The sequence below is a fragment of the Ambystoma mexicanum genome, chromosome 10 (assembly GCF_040938575.1).
Source record: "Ambystoma mexicanum isolate Mex_15411 chromosome 10, UKY_AmexF1_1, whole genome shotgun sequence".
In the NCBI taxonomy this organism is placed as follows: domain Eukaryota; kingdom Metazoa; phylum Chordata; class Amphibia; order Caudata; family Ambystomatidae; genus Ambystoma; species Ambystoma mexicanum.
The window spans coordinates 290,738,763-290,765,515 of record NC_090932.1 but is presented as its reverse complement, the minus strand read 5'-3'; the positions used below and the strand labels follow the sequence as shown (position 1 = coordinate 290,765,515).

The following is a 26,753-nucleotide window of genomic DNA, read 5'->3' as shown; positions in this document are numbered from 1 at the left end:
AACCTGTACCCTAGCGGACTTGCCAACAGCTCTTCGGAACGTGGACAAATTCCCGTCAAAAATCAATAGTCAACATATCGCATGGATCATATATGCAAATTATTTGGTCCTCATAGACAAACGCAAATAGGACTCCAGCGTAAACTGAATCAACTGAAAAACTACATGCAAACCAATGAGTTAACGATAAATAGTAAGAAATCCAAAATCATAAGCTTCTTACATGGACCAAGGAAGAAAAAAACTCCATTCAAATGGAGAGTAGGGAATTACATCCTTGAGAAAGTTGACTCTATCAGATACCCAGGTATTAAATTCAACAAAACATATGGAGAAGTAACAAGGACAGACACGCTAAAATCTCTAATCAAACTGCTGACTTCACAAGGGGCAATAGTACATGCTCAATACGGGAAATTCACAATGATACCCTTACTGATTTTCTACAAACTGAAAGTTGTACCAGCAAGGACATATGGTGGAGAAGCTGCCTTACGTGTATGATGTGGACTACTTGGAACCTATTTGAAGGAACCTTTTGGAAAGCAGTACTCCATCTACCTAAAGTGTACCAGTGAGTGATATCAGATGTAAATTGGGTCTCCAAGCCTTCCACTCGATAATATTATCGAAAAGCTTATCCCTTCTTAGGAAAATCTCCATGCAAGACTCGACACCTCCGTACCGAATTCTATTTAAACCAACAAATGGAATTTACGCATGGCCCTTAGATGAATGGCAGAAGACCGGTTTGAACCACCTAGAAGAGTTTGACACTGGCATGGAGGCCCTAATTTTGAACCCAGGTGCAGTGAAAAGAAAGCTACAAACTAGAGATTGGATCAAAACGCAAAATCGAAGAGCGCAATACAAATCTCTAATGCTGTTCCAAATGAACCAAGTAGGTTGAATACTTTACCGAAGTACCTTCAAAGGTCCCTAGCGGACCACATCACAATCAATTCCTACGTCTAAGGCTCAATTTGTACCTAACAAAAAAGATTATGTTTGGAAGGAAACAAAGACTGCCGAGATAACCTCTGTCATTTCTGTAACTAAGCTACTGCCATTGAATCGATCAAACATTTGTTAACTGTGTGCCCCGGGTTAACGACACAGAACTACATACCTAGGAAAGTACTCTGCGATACCAGCTCACTATCTATATACGAATGGTGGCGGCTAGTCTTGCTTGGTGGAAATACGACTTGTGTATGTGCAGGTATAAACTTTCTAGACAAAATACATCTACATCTGGCTGAAGAATCTCCGTTTGAACAGGACAGAAGAAAGAAAACACGCACTAGCTATGCATGAGAACATGAAATTAGGGAAACAAGAAAAAAGTAATATCCAGGTTGTGAATCAAAAATCGATAAAGATGAAACTTTGGATGATGCCTTCTTTTAAATGTGTAAACACAATAAAAAAATAAAATAAAAAATGCCATACACAGTCAACCAGACCTAGATGACATCTGTACTTTAGGACTGTAAGGAAGGCATGGTATCAAGCAGTGAAGACAGACCCAAGTAATAACAGTTCAAGGGTGTTTATTGAACTTCAATGGGTTGGTAGAACACCTATATAAGCCTAAATCTAAGGATGGGAGCAAGCTACGACCATCAAATAATAACGCAGTCCTAGTAGTGTCTGTGAAAATAAAAGGGCCTATACTAATGAATCTATTTGCAATCCTTACTTCTAAACACAAAAGGGTGTGGCAGTTGAGTATGCAAAAAGAAAAGTTTTCAGAACACAATATGTCAGAATGGTTGAGCAGTTGGCATCCCTTCCCCACATTTTCAGCACGGGATAAGGCGGCACATTTGAGCTTTGCACACTTTGGCTTCTCTGCAACGAGGATACAGTTCCAAGCAAAGCTATCAAGGCCTTCTGCAAAAGCTTCTTTTCCATTAACAGTATCTTACTGCAGAGGGCCTGTTGTAACAAACAACTATCAAAGTTCCACTCTTATCAGGATTTTCATATGTATAAGTTCTTGCTTTGAGTATTTATCATGGATCTCCCTCCTTCAAGCTTGGACCCCATTTTTACTACAATGTTCGCACTTGGTCTCCCTCGCTCGGGCTCGGATATCTTTTCCACAATATTCAAATTTTGGTCTCCATCGTTCGGCTCGGATCACGTAGTCTCACTTTCTACGGCTTCCTCTTGATATCAAAATTGAAGACTTTGCAATGGGTTTTGCTTAAACCGTCGCAGGACCACTTCCATTAATTCGTACAATGTTATTACAATCTTTTATTTTCGTTTCTACCACTTCTTTGCGGGATACCTTAGAGAGACCTTCGATTGAGCACATTCACAATGCCGCACCACTCTGTCAACAGTATATCTTTCCTTCTAAAGTTCAAACATTCATCAGTTGTTTAGTTATACTCGCGTCTTACATCACACGTGTTTAATGATGTTCGTTCCAGTGCTCGTTATACAATGTTGCTGCTTGCAACTTTGACTTCAACACAGACCGGTCTTGCATCAGTCTTCCCAACTCACCGGCTCTGTTCATCTCTCTGCGCTTCTTTGTTCTTGAAGCCAAAGACGATACCACGGCGGCTGCAGTTCCTCCCCGCCTTGTTCGGTTACGCAGGAGGGCATCTGGTATCTCCGACACAATACAGGATTCTCCAGTTAAGTTTCCTGGCTTTACGCTTTCTTGCTCAAAGGTTTCTTGAAAGTAATGGGTTTCTTGCCGAAAAGGTCAAGGGTATTTCCCTCCTTGTAAACGCTTCTTGGTTTGACATCTTTCTCCCCTCGTTCAGCTGCCGACTCAAAACTGGTGTTCCTTCGTGTGCTTTGCCTCGCTCAGAGTGTGCTCTCGTACTTTGACTTTTATCCGTGTGGGGAAGTTTAATGGAAGTCAGGTGTGAGTGATTGTCAGTAATTGCCTGACTTCGCCTGATCATAGTAGCGGGACATGTCAGGTATACTGCTCGGGTGTGAGTCTGTTTTCTCCCAGAGCGGGCTGTCCGTAAGTGTTTGTGAAGGGAAGGGGGTGGGGTGGAATGGTCCCACAAATCCTTGGGAATAGACTGAGAGAAACGCCTCAGGTTTCTCACCGGACATTATTAAAACCTGGTTGTTTACACAGCTTCAAGAAGGAACATTGGCTGATATGCTTCTTGGAGGGTTTGTGTCCTGCCGGGTCAGACTTGTTCCCATGCCCTTTACAGTGGCAAGACCATTCCTCAAATCCAGGCAAAAATCTAACATTCTCCAATGCCCAAGTGACTAATCACAACTTACAACCAGGAGCTGGGTACTGGCGCACTGGCAATGACAACTAGAATATGGACACAATTCCATCCTCTACAATCTCTTTAGAACTAAATCAAGGACTGTCAGTATCTATTCCCACTTGCATGGTCACTGTTGTTCTTTCCACCTTAAACTATAATACAATAGGGAAAGACCTACTAGTAAGCCTCCCAATTGTCCCACAATGGCCAGCTGAGCCGAAAACTGCAGAACACAGACAAATGCATCACATAAAGCACGCCCAGCAACAGACATGTGCTCCCTGGGCAGACTTTGTGAGCAGCAAATTAAGCAGGATACGGACATCTAGGGCTCCTCTCTAGATACACATACCACAAGTGCCATGATTAGAAACCACCCAAGAACATGCCAGTACACTCAGAATGGGTTGTTCCAATTTGCTCTCATCAACAGTTATTGCACTTACCATTCCCTCCTCTCCGAGTGCCTTTTTCTTCCAGCAACTGGAGCAAAGAGCCCAAATTTGCAGAAATCACAAAACTAGACCCCTTCACATTACAAGCCCCTCTACTGGAGCATTGCCAGCCAGCAGTTTACATAGCCAATTGTGAGTTTTACTATATTCGGCTTGCCTTTGGATAGGAATGCAATTGTTTGCATAGCTATCTCATCTCATTAACATTTAGGATTGTAGGTTTGCCTAGACTTCAAAATGTGACCTCAAAGACTGAATGCAGGGCTTGAAGATTCTAGATAACACCCATAATGTAGAAATACCCTTGCAAATAAGTGAAGGGACTTTCTTCAGCTCAGGATCTACATTATTCACAACCTCCTATATAGAATGGCAAGCCCATCTGTGAAGAACGAGAAGGCGGGTAGTCAAAAGAAAAGGAATATTTGGGAAACCAAAAATAAATCTCTTTATTTTAATATATTTCTTAACCCCTTAAGTGCCAAGGGTGAGGTATCTCGCCCTTGGAATTACCTCCCCATTGCCAAGGACGAGATGGCACTTAAGGGGTTAATGAAACAGAAAACGTTAGAAGGCATTGAATGGCGAAATACCAAAATCATCAAAAAAGGCCTTGGCACTGGGGGGGACCCCATAGCAGTTAAAAGGCTAAGAAAGTCTGACCCACATTTAAAGTTTACTCTGACTTCTGGCAGTTTACATAGTAGTACACGAAAGACATTGCTTGAAAGACACTGGCCTTTTAAGAATGCATTATCCACTTATTAAGCTTCTGAGATATGATTTACATTTACTTTATATTCGGTGTCCTGATTTTGGATCAGTTTATTGGAAAAATTAAGATCTTTATCAATTTACTTGTAGTTCTCTTCCATTGATTTTACGCTGGCAAGCCCAATGTTATTTTAAATCGAACGCCATTCCACCATGATGGTCATGACACCATGGTGTCGTGGTCAGGTGACCAGACAATCCGAGATTAACAGGCCCCTTTGACAAAGCATGTACTATGGTGACAAACTAAGATTTCCCCTCTCCTACTACCTTCTCTATGTCCTCCCCTAGCGAATGGCTTTTTTCCAAGATGTATAAACATTTTACATATATGGAATTAAAATGTGTTATTTGACAAAAAAAACCTATTGTCCTAGTGTGCCTATTGAACCTGCTAATTTATTTCCTCTGTAGAAGTACACTCTTATCCGAAGTGGGAGGGCTGGTTTGCTTACAAGTGGGTGTACACCATCAGCGAAAACCTTTATTATTGGTTCCTTGCGCCATGTCAGACCTTGAGTGGAAAGAACCAGTTTAAAGGCTTTCATTGATGGTGTAAGCCTTTACTACTGGTTCCTTCTACACAAGGTGTGACATGATGGGTTCCATGTGTTAATATCTGAGCAAAAATATTGCCATATTTTTGCGGTGATATTAAGGCATGTAACCTGCGGTGGACACCCTGGCAAACCCCTGCATAATTTTTAAACGAGCAGGGGACACCCCCGCAACCCTTGCTCCCAAAAATATCGCCTATGGCCATTACAGACGACCATATATACGGCGATATTTTTGGTGGGGACAATATGTAGTGATACCACATGATGGAGGGAACCAATAGTAAAGGTTTTCATTGATGGTGTAAAGAGTACAGCCACCGGTAAGTAAAAAAACCAGTAAACCAGGTAAGGGTGGAATGAAAAGCTTAAAGAGGAATGTTTACTGAATTACTGAACTGTACTGGTCATCAACATTAGTATTATCGACAGACCCAGAAATCACCTTTTGGCGAGTTACAAGACATACTGTCTCAAGGAGTGAGCTCGTTTTTTTTTTTTTTGGAAACTTTATTTACACAACATCCATAACAAATCCCAATACAATCAGCGTATATCAAATTACACATGGAAGAAAAAAAAACACTAGAAAAGCACAACATTTTACACAGTACTATGTACACAGCGAGATATACAATACCCTAAATCGCCAACATCTCAAATACATATCTCAATTACTGCCCCCCACCAAACAACTATAATGTCAATTTAAAACAACTGCAAAAATCTACCCCATATTTTCTCAAACAAAGCCAATTTATCAAGTCTCCTATACATCACTCTCTCCATATTTGCCAATTCATGCATCTCAGACAACCACGTCTCCACATTCAATGTCAAAGCATTCTTCCAGTTCCTCAATATAATTCTTTTACCAGTCATCGCCCCTCTGAACAACCACTTCTTCTCACTTTGAGTGAGATCATCCAAAGACTCATCACTCCCCAATATGATCACACTAAAGTCCAAGACCGGGAGACCAACAATCACTTCATCACACACATGTCTAATGTCACCCGAAAACAGTCTCACCAGCCTACAATCCCATAGCAGATGTTCCATCGTACCAATCTCACATGAACATCTCCAACAATCTGCACTCTCCAACAACCCTCTGTTACACATTCTCTCAGGCGTCCAATAAATTTGATTAAGAATTTTAATCCGTCTCGATCTCTCCGTGAGTCCCAGCGAGCACAACTTCACATTCACACACATGTTTTGCCATAAGCCCTCTGTGATATCCAATCCGATTCTCCGGCCCCATTCCTCTCTTAAAGAAGCATTCCCCTGATAACACGACACAAATGCTTTATACAGGCGACTGGCCAGTCCCCCACCCGAACCCACCAAATTCCTTGCAAACAGATCCAATGCAATTTTCCTCTCCAAATCCACAACTCCAATCGCATGTTTAAGCTTCACAAAATCAGAGGGTCTAAAGTTTTCAATACCATATTGTTGCTGCAATTCCCTTGCATTCATCCAACGACCATTTGTAAACAGATCAGCAACCCACCTCACCCCACCCAGAAACCAATCTGCCCAAAAGACCACCTTGCCATCTATTTTGATAGCAGGATTTAGCCACACCTTCAAATAACGACACAAGCCCTTCCAGGCGCTCCTCATGTTATCCATCAGCAAATCATGTCCACAACTCTGTCTAGAGACCGACGTCAACACAGCTCTTGGAGTAAGAGGCCCATGGAAACTGGTTTCAGCCTCTACCCAGACATCCTACAAGTCCTCCACAAATGGAACCAAAAATTCTGAAAAGAAAGCCAGGTGGTATGCACTGAAATTCGGCACCCCAAGACCACCCCTATGCAATGGCAATTGTAACTTCCATAACTTCAACCTCGGGGGCTTCCTATCCCACAAGAACTCCTGCAGCATCCTGTCCAACTCTCTCCAAAAAGTCTCAGGGAACATCAAAGGGACCATACTCAAAACATAAGTAATTCTCGGGGTACACATCATCTTTAAGGCATTCACCCTACCTCACAAAGAAAGATTCAAAAGACTCCATCTCACAAGGTCCGTCCGCAAACCACTACACATGACCCGCGCATTTTCCTTAACCATGTCCCCTATCTCCGGAGTAAACCAAACCCCCAAGTACAGCAATTTATCTGGACACCACCTGAAGCCCAAATCCACCATAAACCTCCTATCAACTGAATGTGTCAAAGGCATAATCTCTGATTTCATCCAATTAATTTTGTGGCCAGAACAATGATGAAACTCTGCCACAACATCCATCAATGCCGGTATAGATTTCTTAAGATCACTAAGGACTAAGAGCATGTCATCCGCAAACAGCCAAATCTTCTGCGCTATCCCCCAGCACGAATGACCAACCACGTCCTCCGCCCTCCTGATAAACTCGGCCAGTGGTTCCAAAGCCAACACAAACAGAAGAGGTGACAGAGGGCACCCCTGCCTCGTACCCCTCTCCATTTTAATCCTCCCCAACCTCATACCATTGGTGACCACCTCCGCAGTCGGCTCACTATATGTCACTATATAGCAACCTGATCCATGAAATAAACCTCATACCAAAACCCATCTTGCCCAATTCACTCTATCAAACGCTTTCTCCGCGTCCAATGACAAAACAGCACTATCCCCCTCCTGACCACTCGCTTTCGATACAATACTCAAAATCTTCCTAATGTTACTGGAGGTCTTCCTACCCTTCACAAAACCAGATTGATCCACATGTATCACGGACGGAAGCAGACACTCCAACCTGCAAGCCAGCATTTTCGCCAGAATCTTATTATCAACATTAACAAGACTAATGGGCCTATAACTGGAAGGCAGAGTAACATCCCTCCCTCCTTTCAAGAAAACCGATATCAGAGAATGTCGAGTAGTCTCAGGAAGTAATCCGATGGTCAACGACTCCACATACATATCTAGCAACAATCGTAAAGCCGAATCCGCTCTGGTTGATTGCTTCCTTTTACTAAATCACTGAAAGACTTAACAAAATGTAACGTGCCTATCCATTCCCGCCACAATATGGCACTAATATGAAACAGCGCTGCCCATGTGTAAGGTTTTAGTGAAGCTGAGAGCATTGTCACCTAAAAGGAGTGGCTTAACACTCATCTACACTTCTATGGACTTCATGCAAATGATGTTAGAGTGTGAAGTGATTAGGATACTGGCCTGCAAATGAGACATGTCCAGGTTCAAATCCTACCTCTGCCAAGCCCTCTTTAAAAACGGACCACAAACTGTCACAGATATGTAGTAAAGAATTAAAATACCATGGTTCTTTGTTTGCCCGTTGTAGTACAAGAACATACACACTACATTGGTCAAAGCTTAGGTACCCGTTCAGCAGCAATTAGCCTTGAAGCTTGGTAGCCAGATGGTATGAAACCGTCTGTACAAAGAGGCTGGAGAGGTTTACATAGTCGTGCCACATTTCAAAGAGAACAGGTTTGCAACCATTCATCTCCAATACTGCTTTTCATTTGCTTCTCCGCAACCATCACTTTCTAGTTACAAAACCGGAGCATTTAAAAATGAAAAACAAAACATGTTTTTTCAAATGTGAACTGATTTTTCTATTGGTTTATTGGGTCATGACAACTTCATTAGCTTTGGACAATACACTTCGGAAAAATCTATACCTTTCAATATTCACATGCCTACTCCTGTTGACTTTTTTTTTTGTTGTGGTCTTTTTTTAACTTTTGGGTTGGGTAAGGGTCTGGACACCCCACCGGTTAAAGCGATGCCAATCTCGAGCAAACTGCCTAGTACAGCCTTTTGCATCTTCAAAGGTTTTCAGGCAGAATTCCTAGTTTTGGGGATTCTAGGGTCACTTTTTAGAGCCCCTCGTCATTTCCCTTTTCCCCCCTCTTTTTTTTGGATCACTAACTTTTTCTGGAGACTTTTCCTGAAGCACCTGCCATTACAACACTTTTTGACTTAAGGTATAATGGTTCTGGGTCGCCCTTAAAACGTCCAGTCCCTTGGTGAGCTCCTCAAGCACCCAATTGTTGGCCTGGGTTATTAGGTCACCCCACATTGGTTTTAGGGAGCAGGTTGGTTGCAGATGTACTTTCGTTTTGGCTTCACCAGTGGTGCAAGCATGGCTCCAGATAAATGTTTGAGGTAGGAGCAATGCACTCCCTATTTTTAAACTTTGATATTAAATGTGATTTCAGGGAGTAAAAATTCATTTTTTCTTCATAAAAGAGTAAAACGTATCTGGCATCCAGCAGACGTATGCAAAAAGTTAAAATTGTATGGAAATCATTATCATACAGCAGTGGTCCAGGTTAGAAAAGCATGCTCCCCTCACAATTAACAGATAAAGCAGAGTGTGCAGTAGAAAAAACACTCTCCTATCGATGGAACACAATAACACTGAGCTGCCCCTGCATACAAAGATGGGTAATACAGCAGCATAAGCCGTTTAACACGTCACTCAAACAGGCAACTTGAATAGAAGCCGCTCAGGCTTCCCTCACACAGACAAACAATGAATCTGGGCAACAGCAATAGAATCATTCATCATGTAGAAAAGGTGGAGTGGATCAGTGCAAGGTAAAGCAATGGTACAGATACCCACACACAGAACCAATAAGGAATAGGTCTCCGCAGTAGACACTTGCCTCACGAAGAACAGTTGCAACATTCATTTAGCTTAAGTATAGAGTGTGAGGGGCAGAGATAGGATTCTGACATTGGGACCTTTGCTTTGGACATTCTGACACTAGTTATTCCTGTTTAGGCAGGGAAACCCGGCTTTTCGTTTTTGCACTTTAATAAAAGTTTCAAATAATCGCCATGACCCTTCCGTGTGAGAGTCTTACTTCTGCATCCTTACAGCTATGTCATATTAGTTCAGGATTGTTAAAGTTTTACATCGGGTCCAACGGCAAACGGACACATGAAGTTACTTCTAGAGACACGGATTAAACCTGATCTTATATTGTTTCTGGCAGATTCACAGTATTTATTGATATTATTTATTAACTATGGAGGCAAATATTAATGAAATTGCCATCAAGTGAACTTCGTTATTAACTTTTAATGTACTTTTTTTATATTGCAAATTTAATTTTTTGCTTCCAACGTTTAAAAACACTGTTTAAGAATGATATATGACGGGGGCGTGGCCTGGAGCGCGACCGATGCAGCTGCTCCTGTGATGGCCTCCGTTCGAGACCCGCGGCAACTGAGAATAACTTAGCCTGAGAGGATCGGACTGCGGCTAACCTCGGTCCATGGGCAATGCGAACCTCTGAGGCGTCGGCTGCTGCCTAGGGGGGCTTCAATACTGCCCCGGGCAACTTGATCCGGTCCGCTTTCCCCTGCGCCCCCGCCTCCTGATGGCGCCTCCAAGATGGCGGGCGAGGAGAGGTGATCCCGCCGTTTCCAGAACAGGGTGAAGTGAGCCTCTGCTCGGGCGCTCTGGCGTCGGACTCAATCTGGCATGGGCTGGCAGCACCCGCATCGCAGCGGATGAGTGGCAGCCTCCTCCTCCCTGAGGCGAGTCAAGCAGAGGCCTCGGGACGGAGAGGCTGAGGCCCCCTGCCACCCTCCCCCCATACCTGCTGTGTAGCCTGCCGCCGATCCCCTACACCACCCCGCCAGGAGGCCTACAAGCTGAGAGTTCGGCGGAGTCCCCGGTGAAGCTGTTGTGGGACAGACGCTCCCTGAAGCGACGGGTGGCACGACCGCTGTGCCGAAGCTGCGTTGCTGGGGCCTCCCGGCACGCCCTCACTGGTCGCTGAGCAGCCTCCTCTGGGGTCCCCGCACGTGCCACTACCTGCTCCGCTCTGCCTCACCACCCCGCGCCAGTGTGCCGGCGCTGGCGTCGCCGTGATCCAGGAATCTCCTCACCGGCCCCTACTCCATCTGGCGGCCCGGCTCCTTCCAGGGGCGCCCCTGCCCACTCTCCCTCAACCAGCCTCCCCGAAGCCGGGCCCAACGCCATCCCTGGAGAACCGAAATGGGAGCAGCCGACGGACGGCTTTTGCCCCAGCACCTGAGGCCGGCCTGGCGGCGGGGTTCGGGATCTCCTGGGCCCCGGTAAGGTAGGTGCGTGACTGGGGCCTGAGTGGGTGCTGGCCAGGCCACTGCTGCCCAGGGGACCTGGCTGTGCCCCCGCCATCCGGACTGTGGTCCCCTGGTGCCTCTCTTGGACATCCTGGGGCGCCCCAGCCCACCCCTGCTGATCATCTTGCAGCCTGAGACCCGGCTCCGGGGGCCCACCGCCTGGTGCTACCCGCCCACCCTCCTTCAGTGCACGACGCTGGCAGCATCTCTAATACGGCCCCTTTCTAACGCTGCAGAGGCCCGGCCTAGTGATCCTCATTGCATCTAGCTGGCGGACTGTTCACTTGGGTCGCCCATGTCCATAATCTGCATTTATCCCCCCTGGGATCCCGCCCCCTGCCCCTTCCGACCAGGAAGTTCCACCTCGCCATCTCTGGTCGCTGTTGGTCTCGAACAGGGGTTGATCTCCACCCTCCCCCTCCTTGCGCTGCAATCCCGGGGAGTGGTGCGGTGGATTCTCTGGGGATCTCCCCCCTCACTCAATCCCTTCCAGGCAGCCGGAGAGCCCTGGTGCCGAGCGATCTCTCCCTGCACTCTGGTGGATCTCCCCCCCTTCTCTCCCCCGCTAAATAAGGGGACCCCCGAAGGCTGACAACCCATCTCAACCTAAGCATTGCAGTTCGGAGCCCCTAATCTCGGCACAATGACAAAGCCAACGAAAACAGCTAAATCTTCGGACATCTCCACTATGCTTATGGCAGCAGACAGGACAAAGAAGCCGGACCCTCCCCCTAAATTAACCCCACAAAAACCCCCCCGAGGAGCAAGGAAAATTAGCCACTAATGGAGACATCAAGGCCTTTATTCAGGACATCAAGGCGGAGTTCCGATCATGTATGGCAGAGCTTACCACGCGGATGGACCAGACCGATCAAAGACTTACTGAAGCGGAACAGAGGCTGGGCGAAGTAGAGGACCTGACCCAGAGTCATGACGCCACAATCCTAGACATGAGACGCGAGATCCTGGCGTTGCAGAGCAGGAGTGAAGTGCTAGAGTTTAAGCAGGAGGACCTAGAAAACAGGGCACGATGAAATAACTTGCGCATCCGAGGGGTCCCGTCGACCATCCCAGACAAAGAACTGCCAGAATACATTGGCAATTTCTTCCAAGCTCTCCTCCCAAATATGGATAAAACTCAACTTATCCTGGACCGCACTCACAGGCTGAGCCCGAGACGGGGGGTGGATTCAGACACCCCCCCAGATGTAATTACCAGGGTCCATTTCTATGCTACTAAAGAGGCCATCTCGGCTATAAGTCGCACCAAAGACGAACTTTCGTTCATGAGCACTCCACTGCAGATTTTCCAAGACCTCTCATTGACAACTTTACAAAAAAGAAGAACCCTTAAACCCCTGACCCTATTCCTACAGAACCAGCAGATACGCTACAGATGGCTGTTCCCCTCCACTCTTCAATTCACATTTCAGGGAACCCAGCGCAGAATCAGCCACCTAGAGGACGCCGAGTCCATCCTGCACCCACGCTCGCCAGAGGCCTCGCCCACTCATAGTCCTCAGCACTCGCCAAGGGAGTCAGAGCAGCTACCCCAGAGACAGCAGCAGCAACACTGGTCGAAGGCACAGAGACGCCGAAAGATAAAATGACCCTGCCCAAGCCGACGGCCGTGCGCTGACCGATCCTAGGATGGAAATGGGAACCAGTAACGCCGCGGGTCCCGAGCGGCCCATACCCCACTCCGAGGAGTATGTCACCAACTCACCCTTGGAGACTAACCAAACGTTGTGGTTGGATCCCAGCCCCGTTGGCTGGGAGAACAGTTACAGCCCAGTTGGCCGTGGGAAGGCCCGCGTTGGAAATGCCGGCCCCCCACTCATTTAAAAGTTTACCCTCCCATTGGAGGATACAGAAAACCCAGCCGCAGGAAAGCCACGCTGAATTTGAGTCACGAGATGAAGACTGAGTACCCCCATCCTCCCCGCTATGAGCAGAGCCCCATTCCAGAGGACGCCCAGGGAACTCCTCCTCCACACCAGAAACTAAAGTTCTTGACACTGAATGTCAGGGGCCTCAACGCCCCGCAGAAGCGGAAAGCGATCCTGAGACGCATCCAGAACGACAAGGCCTCCATTGTCTTCCTCCAGGAGACACATCGGACTCCAGCCGATTTCACAAGGCTCCGGGATCGGCAATTTCCACTGCAGTTCCTGGCATCTAACGGAACGACGAGGGGTGCACAGCAATCTTGATCGCCAAGGGCCTTAAGCCGCAAATCCTGGACTCCATGCTATGCCCGGAGGGCCACTTCGTGGCGGTGAAATGCCGAATGCTCGGCCAACTGTACACATTGATCTTGGTGTACGCTCCTAATGAAGAGCAGGAGGTATTCTACTCAGCCCTAGAAAGCGCTCTCCTACCATTTGCTGAGGGCCAAACCATCATCGGGGGAGATTTTAATGGTGTCCCTGATCCTTTAGCAGACATCGCATCCTCCAGCCCGCAGAGACTTTGGCTTGGTGACAGCGCTACTTAAACTATTCCGAACCTTAGATGTGGTGGATACCTGGAGAGTCCTCCATCCTGAGGAGGGAAGACTACTTGTGCTATTCTTATGTACATAGAACATACTCTCGCATCAACCTCCTTTTGGCATCCCCGCAGATCCTGGCATTCACAGAGGAGGTCCTCGATTCCTCTCAGACCACGCGCCCATAACGTTAACGCTCAGAGCCCACGATCCTGACCCGTCCCCGCGACGCAGATGGTCTCTCTATGACCCAATCCTAGAAGATATGGCCACGAGACGTGTTGGCTAAAGCAATAAAGCAGTTCTTTGAAGAAAATAAAAATGAAGATGCCTCCCCGGCGAACACGTGGGACGCGATGAAGGCTGTGGTGAGAGGGGTGTTAATCTCCCGAGGAGCTGCCTATCACAAACAAACATAACAGACCCGCCGCATTTTAGAGGACAAGGTACAGGAGGCGGAGACAGTGTGTAAGGCCAGAAACTGGTCCCCGAGAACCTACCGAGCCTTGCAGACGGCTCGAAAGAAATTGGAGGCCCACTACGCGGAGGACACTGCCCAGCTTCTAGCCAAAACAAAGTTACTACGCCAGAAGTAATAAAGCAAATAAATTCCTACTAGAAAAATTGACAAGAGTCAAGAGGAGGAATACCATTATGGCCTCCGGGGCCTCCAGGGTGCAGTCCAGTTTGCTGATCGGGATAAATTAAGAATCGCAGAGGCCCACCTGACCGATACAATGTCGGCAACCCCGAGATCTAGCGGAGAACAGCATTCATACCTGCAGGAGGCCACCTTACCCAATATCACAACCCCAAGAAGAGAAGAGCTGGAGGCCCTGATCACCAGTGAAGAGATCGCCGAGGCCATTAAAAGCTTAAAACCAAGAGCTCTGGGGCCAGATGGGTTCTTGCCTCGATTTTTTAAACTCTTCCGACCCCAGCTGCTGGCCCCCATGACGACTCTCTTCAACTCCTTCGCCACCTCAGAATCGATAACCCCGTCGATGCAAGAGTCGATTACAGTTTTAGTGCTGAAACCAGGAAAAGACCCCAGGGATATTGCGGCATATCGACCCATCTCCTTGTTAAACCTAGATGTGAACTTTTATTCAAAGGTCTTGGCAAACCGCTTAGATCCAGACCAGACAGGATTTATTCTAAACAGAGCCACCACGGACAACACACGTAGGGTCCTCAACCTGGTCGATATTGCTAGGCGAGACTTACGGAAACTTGCCTTGCTGGCCTTGGATGCGACCAAGGCCTTCGATAAAGTAGATTGGTCATTCCTTCGTCTTACCTTGGAATCGTTCCGCTTTGGGCCCTCCTTTTTGAAGCTCGTCTTGGCGAATTATCAAGCCCCGACTACTCTCCTCCTGGTGAACGGCCTACTGATCAGCCCGATCTCCTTAACATGCGGCACCAGACAGGGGTGTCCCCTCTCTCCCCTCCTCTTTGCCATGGTAATGGAACCCCTGGCCCAGCAGATTTGCCTCAGCGCCAGAATAAAAGGCCTCCAAGTGGGCCCCACCCAGCATAAGATTGCGCTTTACGCTGATGACGTGATGCTGACTATAACAGACACTTCCCAGTCCCCGAGAGCCGCCCTAGCGAAAATCCATAGATTCGGAAAGGTCTCGGATTTGCCATCAATTTTGCAAAATCTACAGCCTTGGGGTAGGCTTAGACCAGAGAGATAAGGAGTCCTTCAGATCTCATTGCGCAGTCCCACTAAGCGAAAAGTCTATCCCCTACCTCGGGGTCCAGGTCGCCGCTTGTCCTGAAGACACCTACCGGATAAACTTCCCGATTTTATTTAAAGCCTTAGAAAAAGACCTGGACAGCTGGCTCACGCAGGAAATATCGCTAATAGGTCGCATTACGGCCTGTAAGATGAACTTACTACCATGATTTCTTTACGCCTGCTCGGCCCTCCCCTCCATAGTTCCTCGCCCCCCGCTGCAGCGACTTCAGAGAAAGATATTCAGATTTATATGGAAGGGGAAGAAAGCCCGCATTCCACGGAAAACCATGCTGTGTGCCCCGAACCAGGGAGGCCTCGGGGTCCCTGACCTCCAAATATATCAGATGGCAGCGCAGATAGCTCATACTTGAGCCTGGACCATTGCATCAGGGCGCCCCAAATGGATGGACATAGAACAATCCCGATTACCTCTCCCCCTGCGCTTTCTCTTACACCTGCCTGCCTCACTGCGGCGGACGTGGCCATCCATCTCATCATCGACCAAGCAGACATTAAAGGCATGGGATTGGGCACGCAAATCCAGAGGCTTCCCGAGAGACCTGAGCCCGTCCGCCCCAGTATTCCACAACCCGGCCTTCTCACCCGGGACCTGCCCCTCGAACTTTAGAAACTGGATCGCTGGAGGCCTTAGCTCCCCGAGTCAGCTATTCGAAGGAACACAGCCGCTGACGTTCGCTCAATGTAAAAGCGTCTTTAATCTCTCGGAGTCTGACAGGTTCTCGTATATCCAAATCAGGCACTGGTGCTCACATCCCCAGACTCGTTTGGCAGCCACACGGGAGCTCGATGCCCTGGAACCCACTACGGCAGACCCTCCAGCCCGAGGACATATTTCAACGCTGTACAGACTGTTCCAGATGAACCTACTGGCAGCTAGAGCAACGTATATGTCGCAGTGGGAAAGAGACCTAGGACATCCGATCCAGGATCAAGCTTGGGCCGACATCTGGTCACGTACGCACTTGTCCTCTTTCTGCATTACCAATCGGGAATGTGCGCATAAACATCTCTTGAGATGGTATTACCCGCCGCTTCGACTACACCGCTTCAATCAGTCCCTGGACCCACAATGCTGGCGCCGCTGCGGCTCGCCGGGCTCTTACCTGCACATGTGGTGGACTTGCCCGATGGTGGCGAACTTCTGGTCCCAGTGTATTGCCACCATTGCAGACATTACCCAGATCACACTGCCACTGGAGCCGGAACCACTCCTACTGGGGACCCCGATCCCGGGCATCTTTCCGAGATCGGGCTCGCTAGCGGCCCTCATCACGCAACTGCTCCTAGCCGCGAAAATCACAATAGCCCGAGTGTGGAAGTCCCCGGAGGGCCCCTTGATGGTGCTGTGGTGGTTGAAGCTCTGGGATATCTTCATTGCTGAGAAAATCATGTTGGCAAACAGAGTCCGCCTCCACCGCTTCACAAACATTTGGTCACCTGTGATAGACTATGACCAGCGCTTCCCAGCCCTAACACATAAACCACGCCTGGTGACGGATGCCCGGCGGGCAGCAGGCTGGGACCGGACTCAATTAGTAGAGGTGCAAGTCCCGGAGGGTAGCCAGAATTGAGGTATGGGGGGTGGAAGATCGGGGGCATATGAAGAGGACTTAATGATGTAAGATATTCTGAAGGGATGTGAGGCGGGGATCGGACTTAAATGGCGAAGGAGCAGGCCTCGGGAGACAGCCAGAATTAATATGTGGGGGTTTATGATTATGAGTTAATGCTGTAAAAGTGTGTTGAATTGATGTGATATCTTGTTTTTCTGTGTGCTAACTAAAATAAACAAGTAAAAAAAAAAAAAAAGAATGATATATGACAAACCTCAGGTCAGAAAAAATAATCCGAGGACCTCGACGCGTGAAGGATCAGGAGTACAGTACACGTCACAATAGGGATCGTATTACAAACATGCCCCGCCGACGACCCTTTTCGAAATCTAAAACAAATCTTGTAATACTCTGCACCAGCCACTAGTTGTTGTCCTATGCAAAGCATGCAATTCTAAGCAGAGCCATATGCCTCAGAAATGAAATTATTTATATCTGTACTGTGCTGAAGGTTAATTGTTTAACCACAATACACTATGGGGCGAAGTGTGGAACTGCTTCTGGAACAGCTCATGCTTACCAAGCTCTGAATCAAGGTCCTCTCCAAATTGTTTACTATCGAGAGGGACCACAGGATCCCTGGAAGAAGGCCTCCGGTAGGTGCTCCCCAGGGGGTATCATCAACAAGTTCCTCAACTACTGGGATCGAGATGCAGTACTGCAGAGTCCCCGGCAGAGAACACAGTACGAGATTCTAGGATCCTTATTTTCCCGGACTTCACACAGGAGGTGCAATGACAGAGCAAAACCAACGATGAGGAAGAGGAAGTTTAGAGACCTTGGGCCTATGAGTTTGGCGGTAAGTGGTAAAATCTGCAGAAACACTGTTACCGCCAACTTTACCACTACTCCAAATTACATATGAACCAAAAATCAGCTGCATTTCCTCTGGCGGAATCCCCTCTAGCGGTAAATCTGCCAAAAATCTGCGGAAACAGCGCTGGGGCTAATTCCGCTGACAGAATCACTGCCAAATAACAAAAACCTATTACAGCAAGATTACAAGTACAAAAAGAGCAGAATTACCTAAAAAGAAAAAAAATCGGAGGTAATCCCTCCAACAACACAGCACAACTACCTCCACAAAAAAGGTGGATGTAAATGCATACAGGTGTCACAAAACAAGGCCCAGGTGTACCGTATCCACTCAGGTGGAGCATAAAAGGCCCACATCCAAAACACATCCTAGCAACATGCAGCCACAAGCAGACGTAGATTACGGGCTCCACAACCTGCTACTCTACATCGAGCCACAGCAGCATTCTGGACCACAGCAGGGAAGGAGACAGGAGCAACCAAGGTGAAGGAGACTCATGCTGTGGAGGGCAACCATACCACATGTCCGACCATCCCCATGGACACTCAGGGACATCCAACTAGTCACATCATACAGACGGGACCGACTGACCATCGCTGACCTGCTCACCCTGACACAGGCACAACTGCAGAGTGCCATTTACATCAGGACAGCCACCCCACAGCCTAGCTGAAGCTGGTCACAGTCCTACATTTCTGTGGAACAGGTGCCTTCCAGCACACAATAGGGACACTGCATAGCATGTCCCAGCCCACATTCTCCAAGGTGCTGGGCAAAGTCCTGGATGGCCTAATGACAAACTCACATATTCACATCTCCATGCCCATCACCCAGACACAGGTGCATACAGCATTGCCCATTTCCCAAACAGCATTGCGGCATCGGATTGCACCCATGTGGCGTTGGTACCACCCCAGGAAACAGAACAGGCATACCGCAACCCGGAAAGAATATCACTAGATGAATGTGCAGATGACCTGCAATGATGACCTAACCATCAGTCACTGCTGTGCCCGATACCCTGCCTGCGTACATGGAGAGGAACAGAGGACAGCACACCTAGCTCATGGGCAAGTAGTACTCAGACCTGACTGCCAAAAGCACGTGGTGGTAAATAAAGGGTGGTCTACATATGAGAATGATGAAGCTGAAAGGGGTATGGAGGTGGGGGATAACTGTTTATGGGGGTTATTTGGTAGGGGCTGGCTGACAGCAGTCCATGCTGGACTGGGGTGGGGCCTACCCCTGAGGTGCTTCACACCAAGCCTGGAGCTGCCCTATTATGGGAGGGGCCTGGAACGTGGAGGAAGAAACTACTGGGATGGGAAATGTTGGGCCTATACCCCTTATGTGGGGGTCTGGGAATGTGCGTCTGCGACTTGGGGTACCGGTGTGGGGGCACAATGTTCTTGTTTGTTTCTCTTTTTTGGTTTCTTTCCTGGTGGTTGGAACAATGATCAGATGGTGGTGGTGGTGGTCTGCTCTCTCGATGTGGCTGCTGGGGAGAATGGCTCTTATCATGAAAGATGCTTTGACATGACCACATTGACCATAATTAGTTGGAATGTAAGAGGGATTATCACAGCGATTAAACGACGTTCACTCATATCTGGTGAGGCATAAAGTGGGCCTAGTAGTTCTACAGGAGATGCCTCCGAGTCCGAACTGAGCAAGGTGAGAACTAGCTGGACAGGGCAGGTGGTGGGCACCAGGTTCTCCGCATATGCACAAGACCTGCTAATCTGGGTGAGGGGGGCCCTCCTCGATGTGTCATACCACGGTTGAAGGGAAATGCATGGGGATACAGGAGGCCCTCATGGGGAGGGCTGTGCTAATGCTTGGGGTGTATGCACCGAATTAATGAAGCTTAATTTGTTGACGCTATGAACAAGATCATTGCCCAACGAAGGGAAGACCAGGGGATAGGGATGGGGGTTTTTAACTGCATACTGGACAGGGGGATTGATGCCGCCAAGCAGAGCATCTAAGACGTTGCTCAGATTGGTATCTGAACTGCAGTTATGCAATATATGGAGACTAAAACATGGGGCTGAATACTGTTACTCTTATTACTCAGCGGTACACAATTCATACTCTATCATTGATTATGCCTTCACGAGTGAGGAGGCGATTGGCCTGGTGGGTCGAGCAGACTTCCTGGACTGGAGCATATCTGATCACGCTCTGTTGGTGCTGGAGCCAAAGTTAGGTACACATCGACCCCCAATTCTGAGGTGGAGACTGAACAATATCATGCTGACTGACTTAGCGTTTAAATCCTCATTGAGCGATGAAATTCACCAATTTCTTGACACCAACTGGGAAACTATAGCACAGACACACAGAATGGGAAACACTGAAGGTCTATGTGAGGGGGTTCTGTATTTTAGCGAGGGTGCAGGGTTCCGAAGGTCAATGCTGGTCACGGGTGTTGGGCTGGAGGGGGAAATGGCAGATGTCGACAGGAGAGAGGGGAGGACGTGCGAGCAGTTAAGACGGGAGTTGGGAAAAATTTGGTAGAGAAATGACAAGCTCATGCCTCCTTTGACTATGCAGGTTATGTGATGCTGCAATATGAGCATGGGGGTAGAGTTGGCAAACTTCTGGTCTGGTTGGTGAATAGGGAGAATTGGAAGCGCTCCTCCGACAGGGTAGAGGACTCTGGGTGAGGGAGGATTGGAGGTAGACGGATTCCCAATCAACAAGGTATCTGCGATGTGTTTTGGGAATTTTAAATCGGACACTATATGCCCCCACGCGATTCCTCTCATGGTGCTTCTGCAGCGGCATGGTTGGAGGAGGTGGGGTTGCATAACTTGTCAGAAGAGCAGAGTGAATCCCTGGGAGCCCGGGTAGTGCTGCAGGATGTGGATGGGCTATTGATAATCTCGGGTTGGGTAAGACAGTAGGGGTGGACGGCCTGAAAGTGGAGTGGTACAGAGCTCGGAAGACATTGCTGGCCCTTCAGCTATTGGAGGCGTTCACGAAAGCACTGGCTTTGGGCACACTTCCTGGCTCCATGCTGGAAGCTTTAGTGGTGTCCTTCCCAAGGCTGACCGGGACACTTGAGACTGTGGCTCATATAGACCTCTGTCCATGATTAACGAGGACCTTAAAATTCTGTGCAAGATACTCACAGGCTGCCTGAAACAGGTGATCGGGGACATAGTACATTCAAACCAGACTGGATTTATCCATGGCAGGAGCATTATACATAACTTACAGATGCAGTTCCTTATTCTGTACACCTAAAGGAATACTGACAAGGACTTGGCGGTGGTTTGCCTCGACTCATATAAGGCATTTGACTCAGTGGATTGGAATTTCCAATGATTGGTTTTAGAAAAGATCGGGCTGGGTACTAGATTTATAAACTGGGTACGGCTCCAGTACGAGGGACTACATCGTGGGTGTCAACAAGATTGTTTCCTTGTCTTGGAAAGTTGGTAGAGGGATGTCAGGGAAGTCCGCTATCTCCCCATGATTTTTGCATTGGTCATTGAACGCCTAGGGCAAGAGTGATGCGCAGGAGGCATGAAGCAGCTGGCCTACGGGTCAGACCTAGAACCCACTGCGTCTCTTTGTATGCAGATGATGTCTTAATATACTCCCATAACAGCCGAACCCCAGAAGGGATGAATGAAGATTTCAGCCTTAGTGTTTTTTTGTAATATCATAAATTGCTAAACTTTGTTGAAAGGGTATGGAATTCCCTGATTCTTTATTTCCTAAAATGAACAGAAACTGAGATTTAACAATGGTTGATGGGATACATCTGGGTAAACTCTTCATTACAAGTCACTACCTTCACACAATGAATCTCATGAATGGTCAAAAATGGATGCACAGGACTAGAAACAGGTTTACCTTACTTTATGTATCTAATGATATCTAATAAATTGTAACTTGAGAAATGAATAAGGATATGAATGAAAATCTCAATGATTGGAAAGGTTCACCAACTGGTTCATCTGACTTCTCACTAACGAGATTACTGATATGCTATGGCTAACAATTGCTTGTCGCATCAATCTTTATCTATTGGATATGTAACGCATCATGCTAAAAGATTGTAAAAGATTGGATAGGTTTACCAACTGGTTTATCTGACTTTTTGCTAACAAGATTACGAATATGCCACTGTTGACCATAACTTGTCGCATCAGTATTTATTTATTGACTACGTAACACATGTTAAAAGATTGTGAGCATGTACCCGATATTAGACATTGGGATGACATACTGTGGAAGAACTCTAAATATCAGAACTTTCAACATTTTAATTCTCCAATATTGAGTATATTGGCCAATCATGAATAGGAATTCATACATAGCGTAGTTGATAACCAGGTATTTTGATACCCACAAAGAGGGACCGACGACATGAGTTAAGCGCACATCATTGCAGAGTGGATTCTATTCATCGGTTAATAACTATAGAGGATGACACACATTAACAAATGAAATATGTTTTGTATACAAATTCATACATTTGGATATAACAGAGTATGTGATAATCATATCCCCACTTCGAATAATATCAAAATAATGTCAGTAAAACCCGGTGACGCATAGATACATTGAAAAATCAAAATGCATGAAAATAAACATATGACATCACGTGACTGCGTGATGCTGTGCGACAACAAAAGCGGTCATTTTGAATGCGGGCATCTTCCGGTTCTAGATCTGAATACTCAGCAACTCTGGGAAGACGTACTGAGGTAAGTTAAGGCCTGGGATAATGTTTAATCACCATGTAGACACTAATCTGCTTATCCAAAGGATTGAGAACCTGATTGAACGATCTTACTATTTCGATCTTATCTACAGGTCACAGATCTTACTGCATGAGCTAGTGGAACCTAAATAAACAAACAATGACGAGTCTCTGACATACAGACTACCACTAGGTAAGAATCTATAAAACAGTATTGGACCAAATTCCCTTTTTTTCCAAAATAATTTTGTGAAAGGTTTTGTAAAGTCTATGACATGGTTTCCCCACCTGCTTTACAGGAGGAATCTGAAGTAAATCTATAGGATTGTGTGAGTGGAAGATCCACAGCAATAGAATAAAGCCATTCTCTGCCAAAAATACAGTGGTATCTTGTTACGACAACTGACAGGTATACTAAAATTTGATTGAATTCTCTTAATAGCCATAAGCTAATTTTACATTAGCAGCATGTAGCTTCTTTCTTTAAATAGGATTGATATAGACTAACTTGAGGAGAACCATCTCTGGTTCTGGAAGCAACTCAAGACCTTCCTCTTCGGCTCTGTCTTTTCCCCTCTTCTCCCCCTGCTGATCTGTTCGCTCTCTCTCAGCACTGTGCACCTGGCCACCCTCTGTCCTTCGGGCCCAGGTACCCGTTCACCCTGCCACCCTCCTGCACTGCCTCCGGGACACCACTTGCACTGGGGTCTGTATCTGTACCCATACAGTCCCCCAACCACTTTATTTTGCACCTATCAGATATACCCTATCTGACTAACCTAGCACTTGCCACCTGCTGGCTGCACTACCACCGTCTATCGCCCGATTATTTTTACTTATTAATATTTTTTCTGTTTCCCTCTTCTGTTCCGCACTTTCCACTTCTCCCCCCCTCCATGCACTTTCCTCCTTTCCCTTTTCCATACACTTGCTCGTTCTTAATGTCAGTGGGCCTAGTAAGATCTCTGTTTTTTTTGTTCACCTCTGTTCCCCTCCCTTTGCATGGTCGCGCTCGGAAACACTTGTGTATGAGCTCAATATAAATAAAATATTTAATTCCATATAGTCCTTTCCTTTTAAACCCCTCTATCCATAGGAGAAAGCAGATTTTGCATTTAACTTATGCTAAAAGAACAAATGTGATTTGGCATACATGATTTGTACTAATCTACATGGAAAATTAATATACAAAAAAATTGTAACATTGCTTTTGTAAGGAATATGTTTGGTGTGATCATTCTATACAGTAAATAGTGGATCCATTGGTTGTTTTCACAACACACATTGGGTGTGCAAGGGACGGGGGTTCCACAATATTGTGGACATCTGCTGGTTCTTCATTGTTGACACCACCTAGCGGCACGGTTGGTTATCTCTCTTGCACCCCACGATCTATCTTTAAAACTCTAAGGACAAACAAGAATTGAGGGTGTGTTCCTAGTCTTTGGATAAATAGGTTTAATATGCGTCCGGACCCGGTTCGGAACTTGGGCTCACTTCTCAATGCACGTGTTTGGAGACTTGTACGGATTGGTGATTGTGCTAAATCGACAGTTTACTGGAAACGGTGGGTCATCGCCCCGTTGGAAATCATGACCAGCTTAACTCGGCTCACTCACGTTGATGTCCTCCATAATGCCATGTCCCCCATTTGGTATGTCATTGTGAATCCCTACTCTTATAATATGTATATGTTTATGAACTTTGCAGTGGGAACGCAGCTAGTTAAGCTGGTCATGACTTCCCACATCCGCTGAATTTCAAGGGTTTTGTTAAATCGGGTCAACCTAACTGCACTTTGACTAAAGTTTTGTCAGTGAATTTCGAGGGTTTTGTTATACCATTGTTTTTTTGTACAGGCCACTAGCATTCAGCCATGTCCACTGCATATGATTTTCGCCCTTTGTCTCAAAAGTTGTCACTGCTTAATGTTGCCTGTATGTATTTTTAAGATTTTTAGCCAAATATTTTTGAGCCATTATTCTTTTGCTACATGTATCTTTTTTGTTAATTATTGCATTAGTATGTACGTGCAGAAATGACTAAATTCAAATAAAGACATATGATGATGGTTTTTTGGCACAGGGGACACCATAGTCTCTGTTGAATATTTTAAAAACTACTTGATGGGTTTACCCCAAACCAGTCAAGAAATGTAAGTCAATGCTTTGTGACCAAATTGTTTCTTATTTCGTCCAAATGTGACCAGCGGTTTTCACGCTACGGCTGTTAAAAAACAGCCCTCTTTCTCTATGGATAAATGAATGGGTTGAAAACTGTGAAACTGTGGTATTTGCGTTATAATGTTTTCATTTTATAACGCATTGTTCCCAAAATGTGAAGTCGGCGGTGGGGGGCCTTAAACCTTTTGTATTAACTATTTCTTCAAAAACCATCCAGCAAATCCGAGGTTTTTAGCAATTGAACTTTGGGAAAAAATTGATGCTTTTTCATTTCTGAAAATCCTGTCAGCGAAATATCCTTAAAATGTTTGGAGAAGAGGGCCACAAGCCCCCCTCTCCCAGTCAAATATTTTAAATACTACTGGACGCAATGTCCCCAGAAACACCCCACCCCCACCATTTCCAGAAATCGAGTCAACGCTTTGTGCACAAGTTGTTTCATACCTGGTCCATTTCCGTCCATTGGTTTTCGCTGTGTGCTTGAGCAAAAATTTGACATTTTCTCTATGGGAAAATAAACGGGGATGACGCAAAAACTGTGCTTTTTTTCTTAACTATTTTTTAACTGATCTTTCCCAGAATTTCAAGTCTCGGGAGGCTTGTAAGTACAATTCGGTTTGCAAAATATCAGCCAAATCAGTAATGCGGGTCAAAAGTTACTAGCAATGTGATTTCAATCCCCTACTCTCTAGAAAATTCTCTACAGAAAGTACAAATAACTTGCTGCAAAGAAGGGGAAGCCAAAACACTGGAGAGCCAAGTCACCTATACTTACAGGAAGTCCTGGTAAAAACATATAATCACTAAAGCTTGTGAGAAACAAATGGCAGGTAACAAACCCAATATTACTTATTAGCATACTTGGCATATCTAGCTTTTCAACCAAAATAAAGGTTCAGGGAGGTAGGAAGTGCAAGTATTGGGGACACATCACCATGCAGTAATGTGATTTAGAAGGTAAAGCATTCCTAATCACCTTAGGGCTTTGTAATGGAAAAGCACAGGAGATGTAACATTGGAAGGATATCTCTGTTGATAAATACATACACCAGAAATGAAACCGTATCTACAGTGTGTAGGGCAGGTTATGCTACAACGGTAGTACATTTCTATTTTAAGTGTGGATTGTAGATTATGCATTTCAAATGTTTTGGTTTCAGGATTATATTTTCACAAATGAATTACTTAATAGACTACTCTACTACTACAGCCTATGGTTCGTCCACCCCAGACCTCCCCCTGCTGGGATGGTGACTGGGCAGTCAGCGTTTTACAGAAAACAACAAAGATTAATTTGCAGTACGCTAGGCAGCATTCCAGTGGTTTCTTTAATGACTTGCTCGTCCTAGTCCTCCAAATCTATATGCTCTCATCCCACTCATTGTTTTGCTTAAAGCCTCTTACAATCAGAAGGGGATTGTAGCAAAACAGGGAGCGACTGTGTATGCCGGGGAGGAGGGGATGTAAAAGAAAAATGCTGCTTTGAACATTACCCTTTTTGCAGACTGAACCTTTGTTGTTACTTGCACATCTTTCTCTGGTACCAGCTTTAATACAATCCCTCACTTTAAAATACTTCCATCCTTGTCCTAGTGTTTTTTCCAAGCCAAAATACGATGCTTGTTCATAATAGCAGCTGCTTGGATATTTGCTTTACAGAATAATTCTGATTTCTTGAACAGATGCCTACGGTATGCTCTATAACCTCAGGTGGAGGCACAGGAAATCACATCCACGTACAATACCATGGAGAAAAAGGCTTATAAAACATTGCTCCTAGAATGGCCCAGACTTTTTTTGAGGGCAGTAGGAATTCAGAAGGATCCCAGTAGCCTATTGCCTGGGAGCCAAGCATGTGTGCACCACCTTCTGATCATCGCCACCCTTTGACATGGCACAGAAATATACACTCAAACATATCACATTTTTTTAATGAACTGCAATTTGAAGAAAAAAATAAAGTGTTCAGAGGTCAGACTTGGAGGAAAGAAAGTCGGCCACTATTTTTGCATGTGGGGAACTATC

General features: G+C 46.2%; 1 protein-coding gene across 3 annotated transcripts in view; it reads right to left on the bottom strand.

The window, feature by feature from the left end:
- Positions 1-26,753, bottom strand: part of UGGT1 (UDP-glucose glycoprotein glucosyltransferase 1) — a 2,047,742-nt gene that overhangs the window by 1,238,577 nt on the left and 782,412 nt on the right. The window lies entirely within an intron of this gene.